The sequence below is a fragment of the Lactuca serriola genome, chromosome 4 (assembly GCF_051521515.1).
Source record: "Lactuca serriola cultivar US96UC23 chromosome 4, Lser_US96UC23_V15, whole genome shotgun sequence".
Taxonomy (NCBI): domain Eukaryota; kingdom Viridiplantae; phylum Streptophyta; class Magnoliopsida; order Asterales; family Asteraceae; genus Lactuca; species Lactuca serriola.
Genome location: NC_136411.1, coordinates 101,562,803 through 101,581,614, shown reverse-complemented (window position 1 = coordinate 101,581,614; position 18,812 = coordinate 101,562,803). Strand labels below are relative to the sequence as shown.

The window sequence follows — 18,812 nt, the reverse complement described above, 5'->3', positions numbered from 1 at the left end:
ATTTGAGATTTTGTTAGCACATTGGAGTTTCTTGGGTTAGGTCCATGATGATGATTTTGGGCTCAATTTCGAAATTGGGCATTATTGGTCCTTGGGTTAGGTCCATGATGATGACTTTGGATTTTGGAAAAGTAAGGAAATGGGTCAAATGGACTTTCACCTTGAAATTTTGGACATCGGACTAGAATTCTTGATAGGGTCGAGAATCAATTCTTAATGGAATGTTATTTGATGATGCTAGTGTGAGGATTCTGGTTGTAGCAACTCAAGTGTTTGGTTATTTTGGATTGGGGTGAGTTTCCTCACTGTACTATGGGTAAAAGGCACAAATGCCGACCCATTGGCTTATGTATTATTGGATGACCAAGGGGTGACCCTTGGCATTTGTATGAAAGACCCGAAGGTGGCTCCTAGCAAATATGTATGCAAGATCTCGGTTCGGACCCTAGCAGTTAAGCAGATTGTTAGTTGTAGACTGTATGCTAGTTGTCTATGTGATGCTTGTATGGAAGACTAGGGGGTGGCTCTTGGCAATTGTCTGTAAGACTTAGGGTTTTGGCCCTGGCTTGGCAAGGAAAAGACCATGATTAGGATCGTGACATAATGACAAGACTATAGCTGGCACATAACATTCTCTATTGTATGTATGGTATGTAGTATATTGGGGAACTCACTGAGATTTGTGCTTACAGTTTATTGTTTAAGGTTTCAGGTACTTCCAATTCAAAAGGGAAGGGTCTGGCTTGATCGCAGCACATACACCCATGTTTTTCCGCAAGTTTGTGATTTTGGGATTGTTCTTTAATAACTGTTTTATTATGAAATAATTCTAAGTGTTTGAGTAAACTATAATTGTTGTTTTGATTGTATCAATAATGAAATTATTACCTTCAAATTTTGGGATGTTACACCTACACAGATATATAAGAGTCAATGAGAATGAAGTTTTTATGCAAGAGTTACAGAATTTCAAAGTTGCAACTTTATCATCACGCACAATCGCACGCAATGTGTCGCATGCACCTAATAGTTGATACGTCTTGATATGAAATGATGTGGGACTCGGAGAAGCCGACACGTGGCAACAATCTATGGTTCATGCGCATTTCCATGGCGCGCACTCCAAAACTTACTATAAATACAAGCTTCGGCAGATCATTTCCTCAACCCTTTCACACATTCTCTCTCTGCCTCGATTCATGTGTTACTACGCCGAACACTTCTCGAAGTGCTAACTTGTGGTTTCTACCCTACACCAACATTTTCATAACTCACGCGTGAGTTTACGGCCCCCCTTGTTTTTTAATGGCCGACTAGTGTATGCATGGGATAGAACCCATGACCTTCTTGTTAGTAACTCCTTGTTAGACACCTTGTTAGCCAAGTGGGTTAGCCCCAACTTGTTCACAACACCATTTTCCAAAACCTTTTTTTTCAGGGGGGGATACATGTTTAAAATGCAATTTTACATAGTTATTACTAAATTTAGTTAGATAACTACGCTCATAACATTAGGATGATATTATGCCCAATAATACACTGCCCAGACATTTTAGCTAATATTATGCGTAGATGTTATATTGAACTACAATGATAGATCAAATCATATATAGTTGTCACGTTGGCCAGTTGCCAGGAAATGCTGAAACTCATTATTATATCCACCCTTTGAATAATCTTAGTGTTGGATTAGGTGTCTAAGTTCATAACTATTTATGAAATGTACTTGTCCCGGTTAGCATGGTCTATTTTGGGTTTCATGGCATTACAACATTTGGATAGACTAAATGAGGGAAAGGACAGTTATGGTTTATTAATATATTATAAGTTCTAATATATTAATAATATTATTTAATTAGTTTTGATCAAGAATTAATTTCGAATTAATTTGGTGATCAAAAGGATACAAATTAAATCTATAGGGTTGATTGTGCAAGTTATCCATTCTTTTATATTGGGCTAAAACCCATAAGGTGCTCCATGGAAAGTCCATGGAGGTTATCAACCCATGGATCATGGAATATGAAAAGCCATGTCAATTAGGGTTTACATGTTGTAACACTACTTGTAACACAACTATAAAAGGACCCCATGGCTAGCAAAATCAGCACTATGTGTAGAACAAGAGGTCTATCCAATTTTGAGTGATAGTGTACTTCTCTCCAAGTTATTCCAAGAGTTGTGGTGTTGTGTGAAACATTTGAGGCATCACATTTGAGGTGCTAGGCTCACAAAGTTCTCAAGGAATCCAAGCAACAAGAAAGGTACATTCTTCTACTAGCTTTTATGTTTCAAAGTTCCCCATGCCATGCTAGTGAGGTTAAGAACCTTGGAAAATCAAATTTGCATGTAAATTAGTAAAAGATAGATCCAAGTTTTCTAGGGTTGTATGTTCACCTTAGGAATGTTAGAATTCTCAAAACCCTTCAGTGGTATCAGAGCCTAGGCTTGTTTTCTTGATACTTGATGAAAACTTGTTTTTCAATACCAAGAATCTGTCCTAACTGGAAAACTCAATGATTTCTGGCCAAGAACTTGACGAGTTCAGGAGTTAATGCATGAACTCGACGAGTTGCTTATAGAACTCGACGTTTTTGTCTTCTAGTTTGCAGTTTTTCGAGTTTTCCTGCTGGAAATGGACTATAATCATTACCCTTAACTGTTTTGGACTTATAAAACATGTTTTTGATGTGGTAATGATTATGCTAATCCATTTGCAATGGTAATTATCAAAATTTCAAGTTTTATATGTGGTTTTATGATTCTTGTTATTGTTGATATGAATGTTCACACACTTGTGAGTTTAGTAGATCATGGGAATTATTTGCAAATAGTTTGTTAGTTTAATTCTTGATCTTGATGTGTTTTAATGGAATCGATAACTTGTCTTCAAGTTATTGATTACTAAAGTCTTCCTTTTAAAGTCCATTAATGAACACATAGGTTACACAAAATGAAGAGTCTTGCATTTAAATAAACCATTAACTCACAACTTATGAAGTTGAAAAGTTTTGAAAGTTACAAAACTTACCCTCAAGTTTTGGAACATGTAAAGTCACCTTAAAAACTTTAGTTCCAACCCCTAGAATTTTGAAAGTTAAAATTCACCCCTTATACTGTATAATATTATAAGTTAATAATAATAATAATAATAATAATAATAATATATATATATATATATATATATATATATATATATATATATATATATAGGTATGTATAAGAACAAGTCGTTTTACCGTTAATAGGCCTCATTCATGAAGTCGGTCTATAATGGGGTATAACATTACTGCCTATAAAATGGCAGTTTAATGGGTGTCCACTCTCACCTATCGCTTCCTTGACTAGTGGAGGGTTGTTAGCCGAACGGGTAGGACAAGGATTATAATTCTCCCTTCATTATAAGTATAATGATAAATATAAAGTAGCTAAACCTTTTATAAATTCACAATCTTAGTTACTTTAGGAAAATGTGAATTTGGTGCTAACACATGAAATTACACTTTGCACTTTGCTTAAGTCGGTAGTGGAGCGTGTGTGGTTAACCGGCACACTAGCCTAGATTTAACAAGGTAGGCAAAGGGTACCATAATGTTTATCATAGAATCAATGGAGCACGTGTGGTTAACCTACCCTTCGATTAAGTGATAAAAATTAAGGATACCAAGTATATATGCATGGTTATTCACACATTGTTTTGTGATCCTCGGCATCCCAGTCACAAAACTTGGGAGGGCACAATTGAGATTGAAACATGCCATTGAAAAGTTCAATGAATCTCAGAAGATCTAGGAGTTTCAAATTTAATTAAAACCTAATAAATTATTTCATTTTTCATGGTGGAAATTGGTGAATCGTCATTTGCCTACCTTCAAATATTTTATAGCTTGGATTACGGCATCCCTCTTCCATGTTATAAAATATTGTGTTGGGTCCTAGCCTTAATATTTCATATTAGGTGTTCTATTAAGGACTTAAATCAACTAACTTGAATCTCTCCCATTGTGATGTGTGGTTCAGACGACTATGATCTTCCCAAATCTCTTGAAACAAGCTTTCCTAATGAAGATAATGTCCCATGATTGGATCATGGAAATCACTCTTCTCTTCTCCTACCTCCTCCAATTATTCTCCCAAACCCACAAGCTCTTGAAAAATTCAAGGTCACTCAAGCCCTATTAGCAAGCAAAGTCTATGTATGCTCATATCTTGGAGATAAAGTCACATATTGACAAGCCGGGAGAGGTGGGTGTCAAAGTATTGAGGAAGTTGGTTGTTGACTAGGTAATCACTTTCTAAATCACATAGTGAGTTCTTTAAGGACTACTATGTAACAGACTGTGACATGACCCTTGATGATCTTACCTATTTGCTTGATGCTGCTGAACCAGCAATGATTTGGAGCTCCTCTAAAGCAAATTTGAATGGAAGATTAACTTCCCAAACTTCCATGGACATTGACAATGGTAACATTGGATATCCAGAAAAGCTTTCTCTTCCCAATGGAAAGGGATCGGCCATAGTCAACTCGGTTGACCAAATGGTAAAGAGAAAGGCTAAGTCTGAGATAGTCCCATGTACCATTACCAAGGAGTCCATATGTTTCTATTATTAAAGGAAGGGCATTGGTTGCGAAGGTATCCTGGCTACCTGAAAGATCTGAGAGAAGGAAGATTCAAAAAGTTTGACTCTGCTTCAGGTAAGTCCACTATCTAAATTTGTTAAGTTCCTAATTGATGATTCTTAATACAAAATGTGACTCGGTTACATTTTGATGTTTGGCAGGATCAAACAAAGGGAAGGAAACTTAAAGGAAGAGTATGTTGAATCTGATCGCGAAGATAGATTTCAGTCGCATGGCTCGAAGATCAGATTCTTGAGGTACTACTTAGGAGTTATGATAGATTGCTAGGAAATATGTAATAGCATAGTTTTCAATTAAAGTTGCATTGTAAGGAAAAAGTTTTTTCCACATTTTAATATAAAAATAAAATTTTGTTTTATTATATATCTCCTTGCGACATTTATGGAAAATTGATGTTAGTATGTTTCTAGCAATAATGGAAATATGAATTTGATTATTTCATCTGTGGTATTGTCTAAATTTACCAAACAAGGAAAGATTCTCATCAACCAAGTTTTCAAGTGGATCGAAACTTGGAATCATGCAAGTTGTATGATGAATGAGAATTTTCATCTTTGGAAACTTAAGACTAATTCCTTGTTCACATGTATATGTGAGTCAAGTGAAGGACTAAGGGATCGAGTACACATTCTTGTGCACTGGTCAAGTCCACCACAAAAGATCGATAGGACTATTCTTCATGATTTAGTAAAGTTTAGTAAATATGGTTGTACTTACAAGATTAAGTAGAATTCTGAAGCATTAGAAAAGTTTCGATGTATGGCAGAATGAATGAGAAGAATCAAATTTGGCAGAAAGATAAAAGTTTCTCAAATCTAAAAAGACGGGAGAGTACTTTAGTATCATGTTTTATGATTATCTTAATGATTAAGAAACCTTATCACAATTGGTCCTCTAAGGACACCTTATTGCATTCCCATGACTAAGAAGAGGAATCTTGAATTGTTGAAATGGTTACATCATGAAGATGACTCATACTTCGTTCCAAACAATTCATAGAACCATACTCCAAGATTGTAACTTACGTGACCCATCTTTAAGAAGGTTTATAACACTTGTCAAATGTAAGTGTAAAATGTGTTCTACTCTTGTACATTTGTAATTGGTAAGCTATGATGTTTTAGATAAAACAAAGAGCAACTAAGGACAATTGTGTGAAGTGCTTGTCTTGATAAGAGTCCGTACTACCTCTTGAATATTTGTTTGTCAAGGAATGGGTCTTAGCAGGAGAGTCTTGTATGTCAAGAGGACAATGGGAGTCTAAAAGATCCTGAAAGATTTTCAAGATCTAATCAAGAATAAAACCTATAGTTTATTACTAGCACACGACTTGAGGTTTATAACCTATCGTGTTGACATATTCCTATTTCGTTGCCCATTCCTATTAAAGTTGCCTTTGCATATGAATTCTGAGAGTTCTCAATTGGTTACATAACAATTTGGAAGCAATGACAGGCCCTTGTGCTGCCAGGTGGCAAGAAGTTAAGACTGCACAAGTCCAGTCCATATGAGTTTGGATTAGTCAGTAACCATGTCTGGTGATTATGGTTTTGACAAATTCACATGGATAGGAACACATACACCATAAAATCTTAGTGTCATAAGGTTTCTCCCCGATTCATGAAAATGATGGTGAGGAAATGCTTTCACTAAGTGATTTTTAAGTAGATAACAATTGTGATATTTGCATTCTCAAAGTCGTTAGTAGAGCGTGTGTGGTTAACCGGCACACTAACATGGACTTGTGAGAAATGGAAAAGGTCTAAACAATTGTGACTATGATTACGGCATCCCTTTTCATAGTTGTAAACTTGTTTAGACACACATGTGTGATATATTAGGAAATGTGTATGATTTTGATAAAGTTTTATCAAATCATCTCGTATCAAAAAGCTGAACTTTGGTAAGAAAGTCAATAAAGTATTGATTTCTAGAAGTCCAGCTGATTTTTGGATACATGTCAAGGCTAGTGGGAGCATAAGTTTTATGCTAATAATCAACATGATAATTATGATAAGTGTTGCAAGTTAGCAATATTAATTATAGTAAACAAAAGTTTTAATTGGGAAAAGTTGTTTTGCTATAATTAAGGGAGAGGAAATTATACTTCATTTCAATTCTAAAAGGCTTAGATTTATATTTTAATCATCTTTATATATATATATATATATATATATATATATATATATATATATATGAATTTTATGTTGGAATGGTTCAACCTAAGGAAATTCAATATATATTGCATTCTCAAAATTCGATTATGATTACGACATCCCTCTTCATAGTCGATTTATGAAAAGATGGCAAATTAAAAATATATTGAAGAAAAAGACTGATCAAGGATCATGTCTTTATGTGAGACATCATGAATCGTGTCCCATATGCTTCGGGTATAGGATCGATTACATGTGCTATAATATTTATCCTTTCTAAATTTTCCAAATGCCTTGGGGCATTATGATGGGAAAAGGTCTAGAATTGGATATGACTAAAATGATTAAGCAATTGTCGAGGAAAATCTAAGCTTTACCAAAGATTGGTTACTCATGGACAGTTGGAAGTATAGTGTTAATTTTGGAAGGACCATATTGACATATTCTGATAGGAGGAAACTCTTGTTCAGAAGTGATAGTCAAAATGGGAATATGGATATGTCTCCATAGGTGGAAGTTATTCAATATGTGTAAGATTAGAAAACTTAATGCAAGAAGGATGTTCAAAGCAATGTACTTTGAATATGAGATTTCGTTTCCATGGAGTTGGTCTCTATTGGAATACTCTGTAATGATTGTTGACAAGTGTTTGTGACTTTATGCCTAATCATTATAAGAGAATCAGTGCATATAAGTTTAAAATCTAACAGATTTCGGTAAATGGTAGGAATTTAGAATTCTTACATTTACGATAAGGATTTGGGATTGTGTAATGAGAATCATTGGAAATATGTTCAATCGATCTATTTCACAAAGTAAAGATCATAGACAAACTTAGTGTACATACTTGGTGTATGGCATATCTAATGTTTGGACAAACATAGTGTGCATACTTGGTGTATGGCATGACTATTGTTTGGATAAACATAGTGTGCATGCTTAGAGCATGGCAAGACTATTGTTTGATTCAAGTATAAAGTTGATAAGTTGAAACATTATACAATGAATAATGTGTAATCAGTATCGTGATAAATAAAAGGTGTTCTATTTATATTCATAAGTTATGAGACCATATTGGATTCGATTATTCTTGTGCTTCACTTTGCATGTTTTGACTTCCAGAATAAGTAGGTTATTCTTCTTGAATGACTAAGTTATTCAGACCATCCATAGTCAGTCATATGTTGGAAGTAGGTATGAATCATGACTATCATGAAGTTGGCTTGTAGATGTCTAAGGTGTTGGACATAGCAAGAGTTGCTACAACACTCATGAGTTCTCATAAGTTCTAAGTATTGGATTCAACCAACGCTCACTTGTATCACTTCATGGAATTTATCTCGAGTGATCGTGAGACGGTAATATCATATAAGTCTTCAAACCTTCAGATATGAGTTGTTGACTATGAGTTGGTTATACATCGATTATACAAAAACGCATTGGTAACTCGATGTTATAACACGTGCCTTTGTGTATAATTCAACAAGTAGTAGAACAAGCATATGAGTCAAAGTTTATTTGTTCCTTCTTGGATTAGAAGCGATATCTGGGCCCCTCAATGATTTTGTTTTGACCTATGTATCGGGCCCGATCAGAACTAAGTTAATGTGTTTGATTAAATTCTTTGTCAAACAAATCGGAAATTGGGAAACAAACTGCTAGAAAATAAGTAAGACATTGTTCCATGTATTTGTCTGGTTCATATATAGAACAGAGGAATATATGATCACTTATCTTAAATGGTGTGTCATCATCATCTCAATTCTATGAGACTTTGAAAGAGCTACGATTGTTGATCGGTTCCTGAAGTCATTCTTGCAATTATAGTTATTAGACTTATCCAAGTGGGAGACTGTTGGATTTGGTGTCTAAGTTTATAACTATTTCTAGAATGTACTTGACCCGGTTAGCATGGTCCATTTTGGGTTGCATGGCATTGTAGCACTTAGATAGACTAAATGAGGGAAGCGACACTTATGGTTTATTAATATATTATAAGTTCTAATATATTAATAATATTATTTAATTAGTTTTGATCAAGAATTCATTTAGAATTAATTTGGTGATCAAAAGGAGACTAATTAAATATATAGGGTTGATTGTGCAAATCATCCATTCTTTTATAGTGGGCTAATGATCCATGGTTAATTGAATTGGGCTAAAACCCATAAGGCGCTCCATGGATAGTCCATGGAGGTTATAAACCCATGGATCATGGAATATGAAAAGCCATGACAATTAGGGTTTACATGTTGTAACCCTACTTGTGGCACAAATATAAAGGGACCCCATGGCTAGAAAAATTGGCACTATGTGTAGAACAAGAGGGCTAGCCGATTTACAGTGATAGTGTACTTCTCTCAAAGTTATTCCAAGAGTTGTGGTGTTGTGTGAAACATTTGAGGCATCACATTTGAGGTGCTAGGCTCACAAGGTTCTCAAGGAATCCAAGCAACAAGAAAGGTATGTTGTTCTACTTGATTTTATGTTTCAAAGTTCCCCTTTTCATGCTAGTTAGGTTAAGAACCTTGGAAAGTCAAATTTACATGTATCTTAGTAAAACATAGATCCAAGGTTTCTAAGGTTGCATTTACACCTTAGGATTTATAGAATGCTCAAAACCCTTCACTTAGTACCTAGTGTTACGCTGCTCAAATATCTAGCTACGCGAAACACACTATATATATATATATATATATATATATATATATATATATATATATATATATATATAATAAGTAAACCCATATATATACAACGTGAATAACAACACGACCGACCAAGGGAGGCCCCCACAACAGGAGTTAGATGAGACCCGATTCATCAACATGCTGATAGATTTTCAACTAGCTCCTGGCCTATAATCGTTAAATCTTAATTGAGTAAGAGAGATATGTATAGATCTATATGGGATTGACACTCCCACCTGTGGTTACTAGATACAACCTGAAAGTAAGTCGAAGTAGACACAACTTTCTAAACATATTTGCAATGTTCGATGAAGCATCGTGGTTTTTGGGATCAACAGTCATAGATCCATTATAGGAACACATTGTAACATTTTTGAACTAAAACTAACCATCTTAGACTACTATTAGGAGCCAACCTAACAAAGTAGTGATAATACACACAAACTTAAGGAAGCAAGTTTAGGATAAACAAGATAAACTAAAATGCTCACACAACACTTTAAAATCATAAACCTGTGGACTCACTAACATTAAATATGTTGACCTCTCAAACCACATGTATTCTCATGAGAACGAACTCGTCTGAAGGAGGAGATAACCCCAATGATGTAGGCGGAGTCTATGTGCTTTACTTTTGTACTTTGCTTTCGTGACCTACTTGTACCTCGGACAACTGTGTAATATATTTTATTTAATGAATAAATAGCAATGTTATATATCTAGTGTATTACTCAATGTATATCTTTTTTTCCTAAATCCAAACATCCTAATATCACACAACCTGGTGCTTCCGCCGTCAACCATACGTGTGACAATAATACAAGGAAATGTATAAAAGTCGCGTCCATGGCTTTTCTTTAATTTTTTTTAGTAAAGATCCTCAATTGATGCCCGTTTTCTTATTCATGATGGTTATGCCCTTCTATTCTCATTGGAGACGATGATGTTTTTTTACAGGTGGATACAACAGGTTATGTAGAGTAGACATTAGCCTGAAAATAGTCATCAGAGCAAAAAGATACGTCTTAGGTTCAAAACTTTGTCTCCAGTCGGACATTAAATCATCAATCCACCCAACGAGGCAGATCCTGCAACCAATCTCCTCTCCTATCTGGACTGCCTTACGACGTCATCATCACCTGTTTAATCTGCATCCAAAGAATCGACCACTGCAAGCTTCTCCTAGTATGCAAAAAGCCAGTAGCATCTCCTTGTTGGAAACTTGTAACACCTATAATCAGAAAACCAAGAAAAGAAAGGAAAAGCTCTAAGTCAAGGAGTCAACTCTTCGACTCCAGGGAAGAACTCGACGAGTCAGAGCGGGATCCAGGTTATAGAATAAGTGACCGACTTGGCCACTCGGCGAGTCTGGTCTGGACGAGAAAAGCCCATATCTTAGGGTTTGCACCCAATTTAAAGGACCTTATGTCCTCTCCTCAGCCCCCCTTGTCGTTCAGAAGCTTCTTAAGCGATTCCAAACCCTAATTTGAGTAAGAGGAGGAGGAGAGTGAGCTTGGGGCTTTTGCAAGAGGGAGATTTGGAGGAGTTGACCACTAAGGAGCTGGAGGATTCAACTCTTTGGTTGTGAGCATCAGTTTGAAGGTAACAATCTGTGACTTTGCCTTTTTTACTTCTAGATCCTTTCTTGGATGATGTATTGGGGCCATTTTGGCATGTTAAGGAGCCATTTCAAGTTAGAAGTCTAGATCTGAGGTTGCTACTTCAGATCTAGGCTTGCCTTGGTCCAAACACCCGTAAAGTATCAGCCCTTGCAGTGTTGGTGAAACATGTTTGTCTTAAACTCTATCCCTAGAGTGTTTTAAGCCTATAGCTCCTTGGTTTCACGTAAAGTTTGCAACTTTACGTAAGGAATAGACTTTGAAAGAATGGATCTATGAGTTGGAGCCCCTACATGGCTTGAAAAGTCACTGTATGGAACAAGAACTGAAGCTACTTGGCGAGTCACATGGCTAGACTCGGCGAGTTGGATGAAGATAGGCAGGAACTCGACGAGTTGGAAGAACAACTCGTCGAGTCTGTTGAAGATTTCAGTGGACTCGGCGAGTCTGGTCGCAGAACCCCCCAACCTTTCTGGTTAAGACTCAGATCAATGAGTTGAGTGGTGACTCGGTGAGTTAGTCAGTATGGGACTCAGAGATCATCGAACTTGACGAGTCTTGGGGTGACTCGGCGAGTTGAGTGGTATTTTGAAGGTTTATGAGTCCAAGGACTCAGCAAGTCTACGGGTTGACTAAACGAGTAAGGTCAACCTGGAAGGTTGACTTTGACCAGGACTTTGACTTGGACAAGAGTTGACTTAGTTTGACTTCTAGAGTTCAGTTTGGGACTAAGTGTTATATTAATATTAGTAGCTCAGGGAGCTAGTAGAGCAGCGGTTCAGAGAATTGTCGGACAACAGCCAGAGAGTCATCTGCAAGTCCAGCAGTATAGCTGAGTTTCCCTTTGTGTGAGTGGGTCTACGACCATAATGTTGGCCCATGTAGTTATGAGTAGGAAGACCCGAGGGTTAGCCCTAGGCATAGTATGCTAGTATGGCATTCGGGACCAAGGTCCAATGTTAGCGGGCGGGTGCCCAAAGAATGGTTTGTATGTTAGTTATACTTGTTGTCTGTGTGATACATGTATGTGCCTGGTAGGGAGGTGAGTGTGGGCAAGGCCCCGTATCTCTCCAATAGTAGAGTATGGTGGTGTTCCATATCTCATTAGCAGTAGAGCAGGGGGCGAGGCCCAAGTTAGGAAAGGAGTGAGTGTGAGCTCGGCCCGTATCTCACTATCAGAAGGAGTGTGGACGGGGTTTCACGACTCATCAGTAGCAGGACAAGGGCGAGGCCGAAGATAGGCGAGGCCTTAGAACAGGATTCAGTAGTATATGTTCGCTTATGTGTTGTGGTATGTTTATGTGTTAGTATATGTTAGCGGGTGGGGCCCAGAGACAGGTGGGGCCTAAGAGAAACAGATATGTATCCGAGCGGGGCTCAAAACTAGGCGGGGCCTGGAGCGGCAGGGCCGTTGTAGCAGGCGAGGCCCGAAGTAGCAGGCGTGGCCCATTATTTGCAGTATGTGGATATGTGCTCAGTATCATGTATGGCATCTATGGATCAGTAGATATGAATGGTATGTGGTAGGTTGGGGAACTCACTAAGCTTCGTGCTTACGGTTTTTAGTTTTGGTTTTAGGTATTCAGTTTTTAGAAGGGGAGCTTGGGAGGGTTGCAGCACACACACCATGGCAAGTTAACCTGGGATGTTTACTCTGATAATTAAACATGTGTTTTGGAAATGAAACTACGATTTGTCATATAAACCCTTTTGTATGTTCGAATGACTTAACGCTATGAATTAGTAATCTTTTTTTTAAAGAAATTTTTGGACTCAAAATTTGGGATGTTACAAAACTTCTTCTACTCTTTTCGCAAAACCTCGAAATTGCTGAAGTTTTTTAATGATTAGAGATAATGGACGAGATAAGAATCGTTGGAGAATATAGATCGCGAGAGGGAAATAACGATCAAGATAAACGTCTCTAGTCTCTATTGAGTTGAACTTCAAGGGCTGTTGATTACTGATGAAAACTATAAACACACATACACACCAAAAATGAAAAACGCATACGCACATACTAAAAATTATAAGAACCCAAAGAAAATTAAACTAACACATGACAATTATTAGTTGGAATTTTTCTATGTGTGTTTGTGTTTTAGTGTGTGAAAATAAAGATATTGATGGGAGAACCTAAAGAACCCTGATGAAGAGCATATTGTGTTAAATGTCGTGTGTGTGTGTATGAGAGAGAGAGAGAGAGAGATTGATGGAAAGAAGGGGAAGGGACGAGGGTGGGAATGGGGATGATCCAATCTTTTGGGTTTTTTTTATCTTTAATTGATAAAGTATTAAAAGAAATACATTAAAAATACAAAAAATAAATTAAAAGGGTAAAACGGTCATTTTAAGTTCTCCAGGGACTAAAACCATAGGAAGTATCTGATTTAGGACTTTTCATGCAAGTTGAAAACTTTTTTGATCTTATCCATAGTTTTTTGCAAACCACATGGACCAATTTTCCAATTTTGTCTATTTTTGAAGTATTTTTATGTATTTTGGCATTTTTTTTTATGTATTTATGTTTTTTTTTTAATTTCAAGTTTCATTTAAGCTGACTATTAGAGCTTCTTAATGAAGAAAAAAACTATAGTACTTCAAAACAAACGTTTTTCAAAAACAATCATTAATAACCAATGTCATTTTTCTAGGCAAATTTTTCTAGTTTTTTTTTCTTCAATTCAATTTGTAGATGAACAAAATTTACGAATATCTCTATTAACGACAATGATATTCATAAACTTTATTCATCTACAAACCGAATTCAAGAAAATATGGAAGAATTACTTGCAAAAATGACATTGATGGCTAAGGATAGTCTTTGAATAATTTTTGTTTCAAGTATTCTAGTGTTTTTTTATTCATTTACAAAGTATAATAATCAGCTTACAATGAAATTTGAAGTAAAAATATATGTAAAAAAAAGTATCATAATACATTAAAATATTTTTAGAAAAACACATAGAAATACGTTAAAAATTCATTTATACATTTTAAAAACATAAAAATATTTTAAAAAGGCTATATAAAAATATTTAAAAACATAAATACATGAAAATTTTAACAAAATACATAAAAGTATATAAAAATACTTAAAAATTTATATAAATACGTAAAAAATATGTTTATACATTTAAAATATATAAAAACATTAAAAACTACATAAAAACTTAAAAATCAAATAAATACATGAAAATATATAAAAATATTTAAAAAAATACATAAAAATATGTTTATAAGTTATTACAAATGTTGAAAAAATCTATAGAAAAGTCTAGTTATTTTAGGAATATTAACGATTTGACCTCATGACGTATGGAGCAGAACAAGTCAAAAACTCAAAACGGCTAAAGTGAAGAAATTTGTCCGTTTTTTAGGTTTTTCTATTTAAAAAAATAAAATATAAGATTTAATAGTTGTCATCCCTCCTTGAGGTCTAGAGTTCAGGTCCTGTCATAGACATATGAAGAAAAATTAGTTGTAGTTTAATATATTTACCGTTTAAAAAAATAGTAAATTTTTCTTAAAATAATTGAAATTTTTGTAGAGATTTAATTATATTATCTTTTTGACAGTTTCCGTGTTCTGTTATTTTCTTGAAAAGAAATTAAATATTTTTTTACTTTTCTTCCTACATATCTTCCTATCTGTTTCAAAATGATGACAAACGTATTAAAATATTATTAATCTTATCCAAATATAAGACGTGTCATTTTTATTAGGTAGGAAGATAATTAGGAAGATTAAAGAGGAGAATATTTAATTTATCTTTTCAAATAATAATAGAGATCATATCTCATTTTGAGAGACATATCAGGCCCTAATACATAAGTTAGTAGTCCAAAAGCTGGGGCCCAGCAAATGACCAATAGTTAGACGATTTTACAAGAATCCAAGTATCTAACGGATGATGATGTGGCAATATTACCAGTTATATATTGAGTGTTATATATTTCTCTACCACTGATTAAATACTTGTGCTGCGAGAACAAACAAAGTATACAAAACTGAGAAAATAGATCTAGATATGGAAGGAGAAGTGCACAATCTAATACTAGATTGGAGTATAGCTTTGGCATCTCTTCTCTATTGCCATGGCGTTGGGATGTTCATTGGTGAAGGTACAACTAGATTCTTGGCGCTATTTCCAGTCATATGTCTCTTCCTATTTCTTCCCTTAAATCTCCACACCATGTTCTTCTGCGGTCTAACCTCTTTCTTCATATCATGGCTTGGAAGCTTCAAGCTCATGCTTTACGCCTTTGGTAAAGGTCCTTTATGTTCGTATCCACATCTACCTATATCTCACTTCGTATTTACGGCATGCCTTCCAATCAAGATCATAAGAAATCGAGAAAAAGTATCTAACCAGATCACCAAGAACAAGAAATCCCCTAAAGACTATGTTCCAAGGGTTCTACTGTTTATCGTTACACTTAAGGCGTACAGTTACAAAGACCGTTTTCACCCTTTACTAACCACATCTCTATATGCATACTATCTCTTCTTCATGCTTGAACTCTTGTTAGCCTTGACAGCTTCTTTAGCTCGAACAATCGTTGGGGTTGAACTCGAGCCACAGTTTGATGAGCCTCACCATGCTACATCGGTGCAAAACTTTTGGGGGAAAAGGTGGAACCTCATGGCGTCTAGCATACTACGCCCTACAGTCTACCATCCTTCGCGTGTCATCTTTAGCCATCTGGTTCCTGAAAGATGGGTATCAGTGCCTGCAGTTTTTGCGACGTTTCTAGTGTCTGGAGTAGTGCATGAGTTGATCTTTTACCATCTTGGGCGACTAAGGCCAACAGGGGAATTCACCAGCTTCTTTGTAATTCAAGGTGTTTGTGTTGGAATCGAGATTGTGATCAAGAAAACCATGGGACAGCGTTTACAACCATCACCAGTTGTCGCTCGAACGTTAACTTTGTCATTTGTGATGATTACTAGCTTTTGGCTGTTCTTCCCACCTTTCTTGCGAATAGATCCGTATGCTAAGTCTTGTAGAGAGTTCATGGCGTTTATAGGGTTTCTTAAGAGTGGTCAAATTCTTAGCCCCAATGAGTATGCATGCCCTATTATGTGAAAGTGCCAATAATAACATCAACCGTGTATTTGGTAGATTTGTATCTTATAATCAGTTAATCGCACTTTAAATGGTTTTTTTTTACTAATTTACAAAGGTAATGTAATGTTACTGGGCGATTCAAATATAATATTGAACTATCCTTGAATTACTGGGTGATCTTGAGTAAATAACGATAGGGGATATATATTAGATTATTGTAATTTACCTCCTGCATGTTAGCGTTGAGACTAAATGGTAGTAAAGTCTAGAAGACCATCACTCATCATTAATTCTTACACCATATCTTAATGAATGACAATAGAATTAAAAATAATATATATTCTGACCAATTGTACATGGTTGAGTCTAGACTTTGATGTAATTGAAGTGTTGGTTGATCTTATTTGATATGGCCCGAAATAACCAAAACACTACGCTAACTTACGAATTTTGTTTTACGCTTATTTACGTACGTATGCTTAATTAATAATTGAAAACAGAACAATTAAATGTAGTATTTAAGCTCAGAAAATCACAAACATCTGGCAAATCTCGTATCTCGTTGTCCCCGCTTTAGTTTCTAGAATTAAAATAGTTATTTAAAACATTTAATATATATAAGAAAATAATTTAAACGCTGTTTCGTAATATAATTACGGATGCATTTTAATAGTAGACCTCGTTTTAATGTTTTTTCTTTACCAACTTGTGCGCGCAGCAGGTGGCAATAGCAATGCTAAAGTTTACATTGTAAACTATCATCCAATTGTGACCGTGGGATGCCTTTCCACTTCCTTTGTAATACAGAGATAATGACTTAAAAGGGTAATATATTATTTGATTTGTATATATTTGATTACTGAGTTTTTTTTCGTTTATATTTATTTCTTTAACTTTTTAAACTGTACACATTCAGTCCTTATGACCAGTTAGTTTACATTGTAAACTATCATCCAATTGTGACGGTGGGATGCCTTTCCACTTCCTTTGTAATATAGGGATAATGATTTAAAAGGGTAATATATTATTTGATTTGTACATATTTGGTTACTGAGTTTTTTTTCGTTTACATTTACCCCTTCAACTTTTTAAACTGTACACATTCAGTCCTTATGACCGGTTACTCCAGATTAGCCGGGAAAATGACTTAATAGGGTAATATATTTCTCATTTTGTACACATTTAGACCTTAATATTTTTGTACATATTTAGTCCTTAATATTTTTTTGTTTCAAAATAAGTCATTTTTGTTTTTGTATACATTCAGTACTTCTGGATGTTTTCTTTAGGTTTTTCTCACGACATCTTACATGAGACAATCATTGATGAAGTGTGTGAGGTTATTGATGTTTATGTGTAATGTCTCATTTTTCATAACAAAAAAATTTCATTTTTAAATAAGGCAAAACTCCCTAATTATAAATCTATTATTAAGAAAAAAACGTTTATTCCAAAATATATTTCTCGAAAATCAGAGTAATATAAGTAACGCGGAATCCTCAATATTGTTGATGAGTGTGTACAATCATTCATTCTCCTTCCCACGACCAACAATAGAACCTAAAAACATAGACAACTAGGTAAGCACAAAATTTAGTGAATTTCCCCCAAAATAAACGATACAACAAATGTATTATCATGCATAACGGACCCACACTCATCAGACGGGAATACCTTGGCCCAATCAGTCATCGGACTGGAACGCCAACATGCAACAGGTCCAATCATTCATCAGACTCGAATACCCGGTGTTTGTTGGCATGCCACGTTAACTCAACCGCTCTTCTCGAGTCTTCGTGCCTATAGCTTATAGCCAACCCATACCAGGTATCTTGGCCTACAGCATATAGCAAGACCAAGTCAACCTATCCCACCGCTAAATGGTTATCCCGCATAAGATTTCGTGAAAAAAAAACTAAAAAAATCATTCATAAGTACTAAATGAATACAAAAACGCAAATGTCTTATTTTGCAAAATATATATATATATATATATATATATTAATGGCTAAATGTGTACAAAAATATTAAGGACTAAATGTGTACAAAGTGAAAAATATATTACCTATTAAGTCATTTTTACCGGCTAACCTGAAGTAGCCAGTCATAAGGACTAAATGTGTACAGTTTAACAAGTTGAATAGGTAAATGTGGACGGAAAAAAAAAACTTAGTGAGTAATGTGTACAAATCGAAAAATATATTACCCTTTTAAGTCATTATCCCTTATATATACTACTTCAATTTTATATTTATCTTTCATATTTTATTTTTGAAGTTTTTTTTTTTAAAATTTTAACTTTAAATATTTTTAATTGTGTTATATATTTATTAATGAAACTTATAAAAATAAAAAGACATTTAAAAAACAATTCATTCATATATTTATTATATATCAAAAATAAAAAATATTTAAGGTTAAAATCGAAAAATAAAAACTTCGAAAGTCAAATGTAAACAATAAACGTAGGATTGAATGAGTATCTATTAACACTACATATGCCTCAAACGTTAGGTCATCTTGGAGAACCCATTGCCAAAAGTTTCAATAGGTAATTGTCGATAAATCGATAATAGAAGTTACGCCCCGCAAAAATCAACAGAAATACAATAATATAATTTGAAATTGGAG

At 34.9% G+C, this 18,812-nt stretch overlaps 1 pseudogene; it reads left to right on the top strand.

Moving 5' to 3' along the window:
• The first annotated feature begins 15,070 nt into the window (after positions 1 to 15,070).
• LOC145102195 (acyl-CoA--sterol O-acyltransferase 1 pseudogene) lies at positions 15,071 to 16,350 on the top strand (annotated as a pseudogene).
• Positions 16,351 to 18,812: the final 2,462 nt, after the last annotated feature.